Consider the following 13327-nt stretch of genomic DNA (forward strand, 5'->3'; position numbering starts at 1 on the left):
CCCAGCTGCGGAGCCCAAGCGCACCCCAAACACGGGGCGCGCACCCCAACACCCGCATCCCGCCCCACACCCCCGTGGACGGCCCAGGGGGGCCGCGACGACCGCCAGCAAAGGCGGCGGGGCCGCAGCTGCCTTCTGGGAGCTGTAGTTCGGGCACGGCCGCGGGGAAAGCTCCATTTTCCCGTGCCGGAGCCTTCGCCTCACCTCAAAATGCGGTCCCCGGGCAGGCAGGCGGTTTGCGTTTTTGGGGCTTCTCCCCTCCCCGTTCCACCCCCCAGCCTCCCTAATTCCCTCCCTCGCTCTTTTTTGCGGAGGGAAGGAAGCGAAGTCCACCAGGTAGCCTGCATTGCCCGTTCAAACGCAGCCGCGCTGTAGCAGCACGGTATCCGTGTGTGTATGCCCCGGCGTTGTGGAAATAATTTGTTAGAGAAGAGTTACGGGCTGTGAGGTATTGCCACGTCCCTGCCTTAGGGAAGACGTGTGAACGCGTTGCATCGTAGCAGTGCCTCACCTTGGTGGCTTTCCTGAATCAAAAGAGTTTGTCGTTGACAGCACAATGTCTATAAAGAATATACGACTGGTATGTTTACTTCGGTCACTACAAATATTTATTCTCAGCCAGCACATCATAAGATATATACTGCATTCCCTTTGCCTCAGTGGCGGAGATTTGGTTACAGTTCCTTTGTAATAGAAATGCCCCAATACTTTGTTATTCCTGCACCTGAGGACTCCTGTTGTACAAGCCGCTGTCTCCGTCAGGCTGCTGTGCTGTAACGTGCATCCAGAGGTGGGGCGGAGATACGGCAGTATCTGTTAAGGGAAACATTTGTTGGGTTGGTTTTCCTTTAACTCTCAAACCATATTCTGTTTAGATGGCGTTTTCGGAGCAATGTCTAGCTGTTAAAGGGATGATTTAACACTAGCCCCCTGAAGCCTGAAGAATCACGCTTTCAGTGGTAAAATAGGTGTGTGTGCCCATCAAGGAGCTGGAAGGGGAAATGTCAGTGAATGAGGGTTGTTGTGGGGTGCACAGGGAAGTCTTAACGATGTGGAGCAACTGAATTTCTCCACTATTTGTTTAGTCTCTCTACAGAATGATGGAGTGGTATTAAACCTTGTAAAACCAATGTCTTTAATGCAGGAGGCTGTCAGAGACATTTTTCTGTAAAACATTTGACAAGAGCTCAAAAAAAAATGGGTGCTGGGTAGTTCCTATAATGTGCTCAGCACCTTACAGGAATGAAGCAGAGTGTTTGGTTCTGCCGCTGGAAGACTAAATGCAGGCAGGTTGCACAGGAGGATATCATGAAGCTCACTTTGCCGGGCAAAGAAGAGCTCACCAGAGCATTATATGTCTCAGACAGCTGAACTGGGGTGATGGGTGAGGTTGCCACCCTTGCCATTCTGCACCTCCTCACTTCTAGAGGTTGCCGGAACGCCGGATGAGTGAAGCTCCACAACTAACAGCTCCCTGAGCTGTAGCCCAGGCCCAATTAGCTTGATGAAATGGTAAGCTGAGGCAGGTCATCGTTCCATTTGGAGTCACCAAGCCATCTCCACCGTGGGACAGCCATTGCTGGGAGGTTGTTTATGCTAGGCAATGAAGTTTATTACCTTTTCAGTGTTTCATTTACCAATAAACACCAGCTCACAAGTACTATTTGTATGAGCTTTAGAGAACGAGCCAAGAGACACCATCTTGTGTGGCCCTAGCTGGGGTCTGTGTGACAGAAAGCCTTTCCCCAGGCCTAGCACAGGCTAGAGGGCTTGCTTGATTATTCTTCTCATCAAGGATATTACTACATGCTGTGTGTCTGTACTGTCAAAAGGGGAAACGGGGCTCTGCATATTTTTAGAACCACAGTTTCACAGAAGGATTGAGATGGCAAGGGATGTCTGGACATTCCACGCCAAGCTCCTCCGTGAAGCAGGGCTGACCCCAGGTAGGTCAGGCTGCTCAGTACACTGGACAGACAATTCCTGAACATCTCCAAGGGGAGATTCCCCAGCCCCTCTGGGCACCTGTGCCCATGCTGAAACTCTCAGGGAGGAGGTTTGTCCTTTACCTAGTTAGAATTTTCCTCCCTGCAAATTTTGAAACCATTTCACTGTCCATCTATCAGAAGATCTTGGCTCTGACTTTGCTATAACCTCCTCAGTCCCACTTCCCCCCCCCAAAAAAACAAAGAACTGAAGAGAGATATTAGTTCCCCCTTAACCTTTCTTTTCTCCAGACAGACAGAATCAGCTCCTTCAGCTTCCCCTTTCATGCCACGGGCTGCAGCACCTTAACCACCTCATTGGACTCCATCCAGTTTATTAGCATCTCCCTCGTCTATATTTCTGTAAGAAGGATACACCGCAGCCAGTGCCTCTCGTTCCTCAGATTACCATTTGTCCCACGGTATCGGATTCAGAAAAGAGTGGAAGAATGCAGCTGAAGAGCCCCACGGATGCTGCATGGCCTGCCTGCCCACCCCAAGGGAGGACCAGCTCCACCCAAGCAACCTTGATGCCCGCTTGCTGAGCCTCCTAGCTGGCTCACAGACTCCCTAAGTCAGGTATCCTTCCTCATACAGCTAATAATGCTCTTGATTTGTCCAAGGTCTTCCATCTGTGCATTTCAATTCATCTTATTTCCCGTGTTCCCCAGCCAGGCACCTCGGTCTCTCCGCACAAGGACGCATGTTTCACTTGTCCATTTCCCGCTTGCACTAACCCCTCTGAATCAGAGTAGCGTGTAGTGTTACATCAGCTTGTGAGGGTTTCTGAGCTGAGAAGGGGAAATAGTTTTTTGCCTTTGGGAACCGACAGCACCCATAGCAATCCTCTCACTTGCTGTTTTTTGTTCCTTTGGCTGAAAAACTCAGCCTTATTAATGGAGGTGCTGCTTTTTGTCCACAATTAAGTCCTCAGAAGTCAGGATTACACAAAATGCAAATTGTTACCCTGCCCTCGGTCCTGTTTCTTTTTTGAATCATGTCTCTGACGTCATTTCATAAACCAAGACTGCAGGCATCACAGGAGACAGGCCACCTTTCAGCAACTTCTGGAAACAGCGCTAAACCTACTAAAATTTTCATGAGGTCCTGGGGTGTCTGCCTGTTCCCTGAAGTAAATAAGGACACTAAAATCGTGATAATTAAATTTGTTTAAGCTAAAATTTTGATCTCAGGCACTGACTCAGTTACGGAAGATGATGACGTGAATACTTTCTGGGACTTGGCTTTGTGTTTAAATAAACTTGGTGGGGCCACCAGGCAGCCTGCTGCTACTGATACAAGAAGATTATTTAGATCGAATGTGGAGATGCTGAAGCAATAACAGCCATTGTTTGTCCCATTTTGTAGCTTTCACGGCAGCTTTTCCCCAGGTGACAACAGGCTACCTTAGTGATTTGGATATTTGTGTTTACTGTCCACAAAGCAGGGGTTTTGACAAGATCTTCCTCCCTTCTTGAATCATCACTTTGGCCTCTAAGGATCACACTCATTATCAGCTTGGGATGCAAGGCTGTTGAGCTCCTAAGGTGACAGTTTGAAACAGCAGTGACAATTGCAGATGTGACTACCTCAACAGCAATAATAATATTATTTCTAATCTTCCAGAGCTCTCCTTGGTGAGACACTTCTTAGAGTAGTTAATGCTTACACCTGTGCTTGGGATCGAGAGTGTATTCTTGTCAGTGTAACACCTTTGTGAAATACTCAGTATTCTGAAATGTTTCAGACTGGTGACTCAAAATTTTTATTTTTTTTTTCAAATGTTAGCCATAGCTTTTTCAATGCTCTGTACCATGTAGGGAAAACAGAAAGTAGCGGTGAAGAAAAGCATCCCAGGATCACTGCTGGCAGGGTGGAGGCTCTCAGCAAGGGTCAAGACAAAGAGGTAGGATGAGGAGAAGCACGGATGAAAAAATGAACGACACCTGGAGACAGGAGGCATGTTTATATTGTGCAACGGAGTGCTGTGTGCCAGTGGAGCTGGTGCTGGAGCAAGAGGCACCAAGAGCAGTGCTGTGTCCAGGATAAGTAAGAATACCCTGCAGTGGTACAGTACCGCTGGGAAGAGGGTGTGGAACAAAAGCATAGGGAGCCATTAGCTTGCAAAGATGTTGCGGGGACATTGTTATGGATGTTTTTAAAATGCTTGGGTGCAGCGGCGATTAGCACTACAGAAAAACCCACGGGGAGATTATTACATCTGTATTCAGTGACGAGCTTGGATGCTGTACAGTAAATAATGCTCGGAGGCATATAATGGACAATAAGAAGTATTAAATAAACGCCCGTCAAGAGAGCACCATCCAGCCTGTTTGCTGAGAGAGACAGGAGGCCCTGCTGAGGAAATATTTTGTGACTACGTATTTGAAGGCTACCAGAACGCAGTAAGAGGACTTGCCCACATGCACGCAAAGTCCCTCTCGTTCCAGCGTGCGGATGCACATGCCTGTATCTTGGTTTTTGCTTATACAACCAGCCTTACTTCCCAAACCTACAGCGGTCGGTAAGGGCAGCGTTTGGTCGCTCCTAGCTTCTTCTCCCTGGCGTGTGCTCACCCAAAGTCCGTGCTTGGGTTGGCTCCTCCGCTGACTAGCCAGGTAACGAACCGAACCAGCTCCCCGTTCCCCAGTTCCCGTCCCCATCTGACCACAACTTTCCCAAAATGGCCATACGCATCTGGAGCCAGCCTGAACTTTGCGAACAACGGAGAGCGGCGGCGGCGGCAGCCAGCCCATTTTCCTGACACAGCGAGGAGCCCACGCACGGGAAGGGTTGGGGGGGGGGGGGGGGGGGAGAATTTCTCAGATTGTTAGCATTCTGGGCGAATTTAAGCCCTTTGTGGCAGCAACCATCGCAGTGCTCCTTCGGGTCCTAAAAGGCACGTTTCTGCAGCAGCACCAGCCGGTGAAGCCCCTCAGCGGGCCGCCGAGCTCCCGCGGGGCCCACGCGTGCCCGCTGCCTCAGCGCCACACCGCACCTCGCTTTATTAAAGGATTAAAAAAAAAAAAAGGGGGGGGGGGGGAGGGAGAAAACAAACAAACAAACAAAAAAAAGAGAGAAGGACGCGCGGGGCCGCGCGGCGGCGGCCTCCCCTGTGGCGGGGCGCCGGTGCCTCTCGCGGCCTCCACACGAGGCTCTCCCTTTGTGCCGTTGCCTGGTAACCGGCGGGGGATGGGAGGCCGCCGGGCGGGGGGCCGCGCCGAGCCAGCGCCGGCCCGCGCTGCATGCTGATGGCGGCCGCCCCGCCTCGCCCTGCCTCGCCCCGCCCGGGGCTGCCCGTGCTGCTTCCCCCCCCCCCCCCCCCCGCCCCGCTCCCCGGCCCCTCCGCCGGGTTTCTGCTGCCCCCCCCCCCCCCCCCCCCCCACCACCCCGCCCCGGGGTGGCCGCTCCCCGCTCGGTCTCCCGGTCCGCGCTGTGGGCGGCGGGGAGGCGGGGACGGGCTTCGGGGGGGTGACAGAGCGGAGGAAGGTTGGGGGGGGGGGGGGGGGGGCTGGTTCTGGGCTCTTCGGAAATGGGAGGTGGCCAAGGGACGGAGCGGAGCGGAGCGATGGGAGGGCGGCGGGGCGCGGGCGGCAGCGCCTGAGAGCGGGCTGCGGGACGGGGGGCGACAGAGCCGCGGGGCTTTGGGGCGGGAGGGGGGGGGGGGGGAGCCGCCGCCGAGCTCCGCCGCACCCCCTCGGAGCCGCTGCCCCTGCGCCCCAGCCGTTGTTCCGGAGGCAGGAGAGAGAGCGAGGGAGCGCGGAGAAGGAGGAGGAGGGAGGATAAAAAAAAAAAAAAAAAAAAAAAAAAAAAAAGGGGGGGGGGGGGAGCAGCGTTTAAATCCCTTCCCCCCGCTCCTCTCCTCCTCCATTCCTCCCTTCATTCGACCTCCCCTCCGGAGCCGCCGGTGAGTCCCTCGCCCGCTCACGGCCACTCCCGCGCCGCTTGTCATTTTACCCCCGCTCGCTGCGTTCCTCCGCGGGTGTCCCCGTACCCCCCCCCCCCGGTCCCCCCCGGTCCCCCCCCTTCCCTCCCTCCCTCCGCACGGCGATTCGGGGGGCGAACGGCAAAGTTGGGGGGCTGATGGCGGTCGGTCCATGGCGCTGCCCCGCCGTGGATGCGGGCGGCGGGCGGCGACGGTTCCGGGGCGCCCCGGGGCGCGGTGGCTCCCGGGGGGGCGGCGGCCGCAGCCCGCTCCCCGCCGGGGCTCGTCCCCCGGACGGCGCCGGGAACGATCGTAAATCACCGGGGGGCGCTGCCCGGCCCCGGCCCCGGCCCCAGCCCCAGCCCGGGGCTTGTTTTCCTTGGCCGGCCTCGCCTCCGGAGCGGCGCCGGGGGGGGGGGGGGAGAGCTCAGTGCCCACCGCGGGGGTCCCGGGGCGGGGACACCCCCCGCCGAGCCCCCCCCCCCCCTTCCCTCCGTTCCCTGCCGCAGAAAGTTCGGCGGGGGCCGGGGCCGCCGCTGCCCCCGGGGCGGTGGGCGCGGGCAGCGGGAGGAGACGCCGGAGTTTGGGGGTTTGCGGCCCAGCACGGTGCGGGAATGAAAATGAAACAATGCTGGAAGGGAGTCAGCCCACTCGCTGCCTCCTGGGCAAGCTCCGCTGCTGCCAGCCCCGAAGAATCTCGGCGAAATTCCCTCCTCCGGGGGAGCCGCGTATTGTCCCCCTCGCGCCCAGGTGCAGCTGGGGAGCAGGCAGCAATGAGGCTCGGACACGGTGCTTGCGTCGGGGTCTGAGTGGGGAATCTGTGCTGCGGAGTGTGTCTGCTCCCTCCCTGAGTCTTAGGCGTGCACCGATAGCATTCCCCCCGGCCATGCCATCCGCCGCCTGGGGACCCGCTGCCCTCTCCTCTGAAACTCACAGGGAAAAGCATGGGGACCAGGGAGCAGGCAAGGCCAGTCCAAGCGGGTGGCATCGCAGTGGCATTCGGGATCCCTCCAGTGTGTTGGGTTGGCCGTTCAGTTGCAATTCAGGGCTCGGGGAGAACTGTCTTCTGTATTTCCCGTGCTGTCCTTCTGGCTGTGCCATTGAGCTGTTGCGCTCTGCTGGCGTCAGGAGGTTGCTGGTTTGCGAAGCTTTGGTGGCTGTTGCCCAGCCGTATTTTGCCAAGTGGCCGCTGTGCTGTTAAGTGGCAGCCATTTGGTCACTGTGGCATCACTTTGTGTGTTGCTTTTGCTTGCAGTTGAGATCTGCCGATAGCCGCGTTATGTTTCTGAAGTTGCTTTTGAAAGAGGCAGCGTCTTCATCTGCATTTCTCTCAGTGCTGCGCTGTGGCTGCCATGACTTCTGCAATAAGTTGGTTGTCAGTATGGCTACTGGCATGCATCTCTTTTGTTTGCACAGTCTGTTTTGCAGTGCTGTGTCTCTTGGTGAACAGCATCTCCCTGTCCAGCCAGCCATTCAAATCTGTTTTTATTATCTCTCCTGGGCTGTGGTACGGGGTGGATTGCATGGGAACCTCGGTGCTTTCTAGCACTGAAAGAGTGAGGTGAAAGTAGTAGGCCATTACCATAAGGTGTATAGCAAGAGAGCAGAGAAGGAGTTAGATATGCCATTCATTTTGTGTCCAGCCGAATGGTGGAGCGTGGTTATACGTCCTTCATCCTATATGCAGGTCAGTTCAGAGTTCAGTCCTGACTTCCCCCAAGGAACAACGTGTCCATGTCAGCGCATCAGCCAAATGCCCGCACGGTTACCTCGGTTGCATGAACACAAATCCCACAGTTGTTTGAGCTGAAAGCTAGACCCTCCGTTCTTCGAAGCTCAAGGGTGTAGTGCATCGCTGACATTGCTGTACATGCACCTTTGAGGGAGTGGAGGGGCTGAAGCTCCAAGATCATTGCCCATGGATGGGACACTTGCAAATGTGAACGGTCAGATTGTTTGGCAGAATGAATTTCATCCGTCTTTCCCTGCTCTTGGCCAGGTTGTTTTTACGTTTGTTGGTGGTGACTGCATAACCAATTGTTTGTGCGTTCTCCCAGTTTCTTGGGAGTAGTATGGTCTTTCAAAACAGACTTTTCTAATTGTGATTCACAGTGGAGCTTTTCAAGTATGGCTGTGAAGAAGTGAATTTATGGTACCGTGTTTCGTGCTGGAAACAATAAAACCCTTTCAAACATTTGAAAATTAAATGTGCAGTGAATTCTAATGAAGGAGAGCAACAGGTATAACCTGCTGCAGTGGCCTGCCTTTATGTCTTTTCATATGAATTTACCTCCTGCCCTAGATTTTGTACCCCTTGGATACTTCTGAAAGGTTCTTGCATTCTCACCTTCGCGTTTGTCTGCGGAAGGAATCACAATCAAGTTTTCAAGTGGGCATACTTGTATTCCAAAATAAAACTGGGCGTGCAAGGAACTGTAGCATAGCAGAATCTGTATGCTAAAGAGCAACCCGATCAGTACATTTCTTCAAGATGGTGAGCCTTTATGTGTAGCTGGAATGGATGAGGCAGGTTTTGTTCTTCCCAAAGTTCATCCTCTGTCAGTCCATATATATGCTTTCCTGGTTCCTACTTGATCTTTCTCACGTTCATCGGCATTTTTCTGGTGGATGGAGGTGGAATCCAGGGGAGCAGCCACTGTGGAATTTGGAGCTGTGTAGGGAAGGATTATTTATTTGCTGGATCTGGGTTGTAATAACTTTGCAAATGCAGTCTCTGCAATCTGTCTGAACATTTATTCAACACTGCCCCTCCTTAAATATCTACCTGCACATTTACCCAATCTTTTTTTTTTTTTTCTTTTTGGGTAACTGCCTTTTCTTATGAGAATCTGTTTCCCTCCTTCGTCAGTCTGTATCTTCCCCAGTTCTGTTTTTTCTCTCTCCCAGCAGTGTTCTCTTTTGAACAAATAAACCATTTTCTTGTCTCTGGTGGATTTTCTTGACTTCCTTCTTCCTCCATTAGGAGTTGCTATGGAAGTATCAACTATATTTCCTGCATTTATCAGTTCGTCTCTTCCATCTTTACTTCCTGAGGATTGTTGCTATTGAAGTACAGAACAGTAATGCTTTATAAATTTCTTAAGGGCTGGTAATGCTAAGGAGAAGGTAACACAAGTTCAGAGTATGTTTAAAAGTGAAGAAGTCATTGTCTTAATGACTCTGAAAAAGTCATTGTCTTAAAAAGTCTACTCTGTGAGCTACACCTTGGGTATGTATTCTCTGCAGAATTAGTTCATGAGATCACTGCCCGAGTCTGGTCACCGTGAATGTTTTAACTTACCATAGAATGGTTTGGGTTGGAACAGACCTTAGAGATCACCTAATTCCAACCCCCCTGCCATGGGCAGGGACACCATCCACTTCGACAGGTTGCTCAAAGCCTCATCCAGCCTGGCCTTGGACACTTCCAGGGATGGGGCAGCCACAGCTTCTCTGGACAACCCGTTTCAGTGTTTCACCACCCTCATGGAGAATAATTTCCCCCTTACATCTAATCTAAACCTACCCTCTTTTAGCTTAAAGCCATTACTTCTTGTCCTATCGCTACACTTCCTGACAAAGAGTCCCTCCTCAGATTTCTTACAGGCCCCCTTTAGGTATTGGAAGGTCTCCCCGGAGCCTTCTCACCTTCAGGCTGAACAACCCCAACTCCCTCAGCCTGTCTTCGTAGGAGAGGTGCTCCAGGCCCTTGATCATCTTGCGCTGGGGGCCCCAGAGCTGAACGCAGCACTCCAGGCGGGGTCAGCTTGGACATGAGGTGCTCCATTTCAATGCCTTGCCCGAGTTACTGAAGCTGTGGTGGCCCCCAGACGTGTACCTGTTGCCAGGTTGCTCAGGTGCATGCCCCATTGTTCTTGGTGTCACGGTGAACACTGAAGGATCTCTTTGTCCTTCCAGTCGCGCGGCGGGCAGTTGTGGGCCTACAGCCCGTATCCTCCATGTGAAGTGCATGGAGAATGACGCAGTGGAAGGGGATGTTTCCAGCTCATGTGGTTTGAGCTTCACCTTTGCTTTAGTCTGGGTGGGTAATTTGGGCTTAGCGCTCTTGGGGAAGAGGATTTTGGCATATGCTAAAAGTTTCACGCAAGTCAATATTGTGAGGAAATGACCCCTTCAGAAGCATTGCCGTCCTTCCAGTTCTGGTGATGCTCCCGCAGAAATTTCTTACAATCTGTTTTTGGTGTTTGTTGTGGCAGCAAACACAGACTTGTTATTGTCTCCTGTAAAAGTATCAATGTTTGATTGATTGTTGTGGCAGTATTTTCACCTGCAAACCAAAGGGTAACTGCAATATCTTCTCTGAGCAATTTTAGCCAATGATGTTCCGGCTGGGCTTTGCTGAGGGAAGGGTAACTGGCGGCTTTCAATCTTCATGTCTCTTGCCCTGGTGACATCGTTCATCATAGATCAGTTTAGCTGGAAAATTTTAGTCATGTACTTCCCTGCCTCGCAAGGCACTTGGTGATACCCTGTTTCTTCCACAAGGCTTCTCTGTGTTATAGATCATTTAAGCGAAGGTTACGTTTGAACAACCTTCATCTCTCTCCTTGTGCAGTTGGTCGTATATACTGATGCGCACACACATATATACGTATATATTTGTTTATGTATATGTATCACAGTATATATATAGTAGTATATATATCACAGAAGATATGCATCATAATGTATTGTGTATTAAATTGTAACTAGAATATATATAGTGTAGTGTATTGGATATAAAGCGTATCTATAGGATAGTGTATTGGATATAAAGTATATCTATAGGATAGCATATTGGGTACATTACTGTTTTTCTTTCAGGCAGTGCAACGATGAAGTGATGATGTGAAGTGATTTTCCTCAGAATTATTCAGAGTTTACCAGCCTCATTAAGACAGTCCACTCTCTACGAACAGTGGTTTATCCAATCATGATTATCTGTCAGGCTTTCCTTAGATGTTGTTCAACTGTTGCTTTCAAAGTACTGTTTCACCCAGGACCAGCTCCTGCTCAACCTCTCTATGGCTTCTAATGATTTCAACATTAGAAAAGCTGTTCTGGTTAGTTGGCTGGTCCTCTCCCCTGCACAGAACAAGGTAGAGAATGTCACCTGGAGGTTTTTTCAAAAAAATGTTGGAACATTTTTTTAGAGGAAAAAAAAGCAAAAACCTTCATTAAAGACTTCCAGTGTTATGATAGATCCCTATGCAAGTTTTTCAAGTGATTAATCTATCCCACTTTTCATATTTTACACTATTTCTGTGTGGAATTTGTCTAGCTTCAGCTCTTATCCATTGGATCTGGAGTCTTTGGCTTGCAGATTAAAGAGCCCTCTGCTATCAGAAATCTTCTTCCTTTGTAACACTCCTAGGCCATGGTTATCACCTTTTAACCTTTTCTCTGATAAGCTAAATATATTGAGCTTCTTAAAGCTCTTATTGTGAAGGGGGAGTGGAGTTATCAGACCTCATATCTTCCTTATTGTTCTTTTTAAGGAAGTTTTCAATTTGTCAGCATCCTTTCTGAAGTACGCAGGTTAAAACTGCGCACACTACTCCCATAATGGTCCTGCCAATCCTGTATATAGTCAGGTAAAAATCATCTCTCTATTCCAGTTCTTGAAGAATATTCCTGTCTTTATGCACTGGTGGATATCATTCATTCAGGAACGGCTCCCTTAGAAGTCTTGTGCTGGGAACTCGTGTTCATTTTGCTATCAGTTGTTAATTACAAGGCCTATTCAGTGTTTCTGTTTATCCTTGAATCTTCATCCTTGAAAGCATTCTACGTTCTTCTGTTCTGCATGTAAAAATCTTCCATAATTAAAATGCTTGTCTTCTATGCAACCTTATTGCCACAGTAATGCTGACTGGTTTGTGCCAGAGTTTCCAATCCATCATTTACTGTATAACCTGCCTCAGCACCACCTGTAAACTTTACCCATGTTTCTGCAAACTTTGTTCAGCCGATGCCTTCACCAGCTACCATGTTCTGTGTTGTCTCTCAGTGGTGAGCTCTGGGGTACTTACTTTTTGGCAGTGGATCCACGCACAAGGTCTTTTTGACAGGACAGGTCATGCTATGCCATAGCTGTGCACCAAGTTTCACCCCACAGGTTGTCAAGCACTGCTTTACAGAGATTACTCCAGGCATTAAAAATATCTCGGGCAGTGGTTTCACTTGCCATCGTGCCTTTTCCCCTGGCAGTCCAGTCTGGGCTTAATCCGGTAAAAACCATGCCTACAGGTTCAGCTGGCCACTTGAAAGGTGGAGGCCTAGATCTGTGGTTCTGTAAGGCAGATTATGTATCTGTAGATGGCAGCATTTTGGCACGAATTGGTTGCTTCAAATTCTTTGTGGATCAGGGAGAGTTCTAGATGTTTGTGATTTCAAGTATTTTGTTGTATCATGACCTTGACTCAGCCATAATCATCATGTTTTGTGATTTTATAAAATCATAAGAACTAAAGCCATTGTTCACCATGAACTTGGTGATATACATAAGTCAAAAATCTCTACTTCCCTCCCAAGGGTGGTTCAGTGCTTGCACAGGTTTCTCAGGGGGGCTGTGGAAGCTCTTCTCTGAGATGTTCATGACAACCTCATGTAGCTTTGCATTTTGGTATGAACAGCGGGCTTGGGTGGAGACCTCCGGAGATCTTTTCCCTTGTAAACATTCCTGTGACACACTGTTGGGTTTCCCTTCTCTCAGCCCTACAGCGAGGGCAGGATCATCTCACTTGGCTAGTTCTGTAGACCGAGGACAAGCTGTGGGATCCCAAGCAAGGGAGTGACTCAAAGCTTATCATTGTCTCAGGCCTGCTGTACAACTCTTCGTGTGCCCATCTCCTTGGCCCTATTTCTCTCCCTCCCTTCTGCATCATCTGTCCATCTTCTTCTGTTCAGTGCCTTGGCCTTTGCACAAATGGCTGTTACGTTGGCTTCGCTGTTGGTCACAAACTCCTAGAAGCAGAGAATCAAAAAGGTGTATTTGTTAATAATACAGATTTTATTTTTCCTTTGTTACGCTCTAGGGAAAGCTGTTTCAGAGCTTCACCAAATGTCCAAGAGTCTTCTAATTTCCATCTTAAAATTGTCGGTGGCTTTTTTATACCCATTGGTTCTTATACCAACCTTCTCCCTTAGCTTAAGTACCCCTTCTAACTACCTTGCGTTTAATTTTTGTTGTTTTGCAGACAATAATTGCATCTCCTCAGCTTTTATATTGTTCTGTTAATAAATTAATGTCTTCATAGGTCTTGCATGTAACAGAGAGACTCTTTGTGTCCCTCAGCATTCTGGAAACTGCTTTCTGTACCTTCTGTAATCCACTTTCATCTTCCCTGGTGCTGGGTGACCAAAGGATTACGTGGGCTACCAGGGGATGTCTTACAAGTCCAGTGCCCCTTGGCAT

At 50.3% G+C, this 13327-nt stretch overlaps 1 protein-coding gene across 1 annotated transcript in view; it reads right to left on the minus strand.

The window, feature by feature from the left end:
- PHB2 (prohibitin 2) overlaps positions 1-13327 on the minus strand; it is a 167319-nt gene that overhangs the window by 110739 nt on the left and 43253 nt on the right. The gene's annotated exons all lie outside the window — the stretch shown is intronic.

This window comes from Anser cygnoides, chromosome 1 (assembly GCF_040182565.1).
Source record: "Anser cygnoides isolate HZ-2024a breed goose chromosome 1, Taihu_goose_T2T_genome, whole genome shotgun sequence".
Lineage (NCBI taxonomy): Eukaryota > Metazoa > Chordata > Aves > Anseriformes > Anatidae > Anser > Anser cygnoides.